The following is a 3700-nucleotide window of genomic DNA, read 5'->3' on the forward strand; positions in this document are numbered from 1 at the left end:
TTCCTTCCTTCCTTCCTTCCTTCTTTCCTTCCTTCCTTCCTTCCTTCCTTCCTTCTCCTTCCTTCCCCTCCCTTCCATCTGTTTCCTGATCCCAGTGAGGTAGAATAAATGAAGGTTGAAAACTGAGGAGTAGACAGTGTATGTTAGGTATTTTTGTGACTGAATAATTTTTAAAAACTATTTTCAAATCAGGACTGATTTTCTTTAAAAGTGCACAGCTTTAGTACCTTATAGCCCACATACTTAGGCTGCAAACAATACTGTTACAAAACCGTGTGGATTTTGGCATAGGAAATATAAAAACAAACTTCTTTCAGTTGACATTTGATGTTGAATAAAGACATAAGGTCCTAAAAAGAAAATTTGTCTCCTCCTTGTCCCTCTCTACATCTTATTTCCAGCAAATTCTTTTTACTGAATTTATTCACACATTTTACCTCCTAAAAGTTAAAAATCTTTACTTAGATGAGCTTCAGTGTTTATTTTGTACCTACTATGCACTAGGTATATACAGGTAGGGGGAAAAGTAGCTTTATTTACAGTTGTATCAGAAATAGTTTATTCTTATTTTATTTATTAATTATTGTATTATTTTCCATACAAACAACTGTAAATCTACTTTTGCCCCACGCCCCACCCCCCCGTATTTGGGAAAGTTGAGGAGACATAGGGATATAATGAGAACCAGAGATACAGGATATATTCCTTGCCCTTGAAGAAGTATACTCTTACTGAAGACTATATCTATTATCTATCATTTATTTGTCTATCTATCATCAATCCATCCATCCATTTATCCATCCATCTATCCATATATCTATGTATCTATCTACCTACACACACATACTTATCTGAGAGGCAGTGTAAGTAATTCTGAGGAAAGGGAGCATTTTGACTGGCACAATCAGCTAAAGCTCCATGGAGAAGGTGGAACTTGAACTGGCTCTGACAGATAGAGGGTGCCCACCGATGCCCAGCTGAAGGCAGGTAATCTACCCGGTGGAAAGAGGAGCATGGGCCCAAATGCAGAAGCAGGAAAGAGCAGCTAGACGAAGCCCCCAGATGTCTGCAAAGCCATCTCCCTAATACGTGTATCCCCAGGTGAGAGTCCTACTGCCAACCAAGCCCACGTGATGCTCCTAGAAACATACAAAGCCTTCAGGAAAGGCGCCCTCGCTATCTTGAAAGAACCCTTTGTGGTTATGGGTAACAGAAGGCGAACTTTGGACACAGCCACTTGAAGCTGGAAAGGTACTGGCTTGCCATCACTTTGTTGAATTTGGACTCCATGTGAGTATTTGCAAAGGCTATAAACACCACAAGAGTTTTCTGCTTTTGTTAATAAGGTCTATCCTCCCTAATGGCAAGATACAAAATGTAGACTTTTTGCTGCATCACAGTTAACCTTTCAGTAGGTACAGGGGCAGAGTGGTTCCTTACCAAGGGCACAGGTAAGGGGCTATTTACCCGGGTTCGCAGATCACCAAATCCAATTCAGAGAGGCCGCAGCGTCTGCAGATTGTGCCTCTATTGTGCAGCTCTGTGTTCATTGAGCTTGGTCTTGACCCTCATGGACTCATCCAAGTGTCTGGAAGTAATTAGAGCCAGCCCTCCGCTGCTCATAACAACAGGGTGCAACAGTGACATGGACCATAAGGGGAAGGAAAACAAAGCCCCAGTCTTCATCACTGTAACACCCTCATCTCAAAATTCGTTTGACTAGCGACTGAGGTCTCCTTGAGGTTAAAATGAGTAGATAATGTCACTCCAAGAAATGTTTTCTCCGTTCGGATCTTAATACTATTCCTTTTTTTCTGTCATTTTCCCCTTCCAACTTTCCACACAGTAGGGTCTGTAGGGAAGGCTTGAAGGATCGTACGGAAACCAGATTTTGCCACGCTGGTGAAGAAACATCAACGTGACAAATGTGCGAGCAAACCATTGTTTCCCAGGAGTGGTTTTCGGTATTTCACCACCTGCTTGTTCTCACTTCCGAGGAAGTGGAGTTCAAGTGCACATTCGGGCCAGAGACAGGTGCGAAGTGACAGGGAGGCGGCAAGAACGCTCGCTCGGCAAATGTGAGGATAGACTGCAGGCGCCCAAGCTGCCTCCACCACCTCAGAGCTGCCCGGTTTCCATTCCTGTTGCTACTGGGTCACAGCCGGAAAAGAGTTCTGTTTTCACTTGCTTCTTGCTTGACACATTCTTCTGGCTTTGTCTTCTGTTTAAACCAGCCAGTGTTGTCTGTGTAGTAACGAGCAGGGGAGTTCTCGGCTGTGAAAATATTGTTTGGGGCCGTCTCCCTCACTCGCTCTCTCCTGAGAAACACTGTTGAGTGTAGCGGCGTCTCTCATCCTCTACCACAAAGGAGTGATGGAGGTGTGCTAGCTGCAAGGTACCCAGCCCTGGTTTCATCCTCTGGTCCGCAGATGCAGAGCAAGCATCTGCTGCCTGTGATTTCTGGCGCTCCTGGTTGGAAAGGAAATGACCTTCAACTACAAAAACATCATGGTTGCCTCCCTCCCCAAATACCACTCCTTCCCTGGTTCCCATTCGCACTTGTACCCAGCAGGTTGGCTCAACTCCCTTTCCTTCCCGGGAAAGCACTTCTTGCTCCAGCACAAAGGAAGCCTAGACTCCACAGAGGTCTGAGGGGCTCTGTAGCAGCAAGGCCTCGCCAACCTCGCCCCGACAGCAGAGGCCTGCGATAATGATGCCACTGCATTTCAGAGACTAGCACTTGTCCTGTATGGAGCGTGTTTGTATACATTATCTCATTCATTTCTCAAAAAGGCTGTAATGTATTTGTCCCCTTTTCTAAGACATGTAAAGCTGGCTGACCACGTCCTCACAGCTGGTTAAGTGCAGATCTAGGATGTCAATCAGTTCTCAATGATCTCTCAAGTTCATTTTACTGCATAAGGCCCTGACGCTACCGCACATGCAGGAAGCAGGGGCAGACTTGAACACATGAAAGGGGGTCAGAATATGACTAAGACAGCAGTCAAGACAATAGGGACAGGACGAAGAGCAAATCCGTTTCCCATGAACTCTGAGGACTTGTCTGCCATGAGGAATACTAGGGAAGTCTTCCAATATTCCCACAGTGTAAAGGGGACTGTCCCAGGTTCCTGAGCACGCCAGGCCAGGCAGCTCGTCCAACTCCATGTCCTTTCCTGCCTCTGACTGCTCTGTTCCTGCGTACTGTGCGGCACCACGTGCAGCTTTCTGTCTTTTGTTTAGAAATTTCTTGATTGGAGTGGAATATACATCACATGAAACTTACCACCTTAACCATTCTGTGTACAGTTCAGGAGGGCTATGTATGCCTACACTGCTGTAAGGAAGATCTCCAGAACTGTTTTTCTTGCAAAATTGAAACTGCACCCCAGTGCCTCTCTCCTCTCCCTGGATCCTCCCACAACCAGCATTCTACCTGTTTCTGAGTTTGATTGCCCTAGTGCCTCAGTGAAATCATACGCCTGTCTTCTTATGACTTCTCTTACACTGTTCATTGCTGCTTCCATCAGGACACCCTCCCCATTGCTTCCACTGGCTAATTTTGATTCATCCTCCAGGAAACCATTTAGAGAGTATCAACTCAGGCTTTCCATGGTCCCACAAGCTCATTAAGTGCCCTTCCATAATCACACCCAACTGGGCTTGTCTGTTCTAACCCCTGGATACTCGAAGTGTGGAG

This window comes from Myotis davidii, unplaced genomic scaffold (genome assembly GCF_000327345.1).
Source record: "Myotis davidii unplaced genomic scaffold, ASM32734v1 scaffold1019, whole genome shotgun sequence".
NCBI classification, from domain to species: Eukaryota; Metazoa; Chordata; class Mammalia; order Chiroptera; family Vespertilionidae; genus Myotis; species Myotis davidii.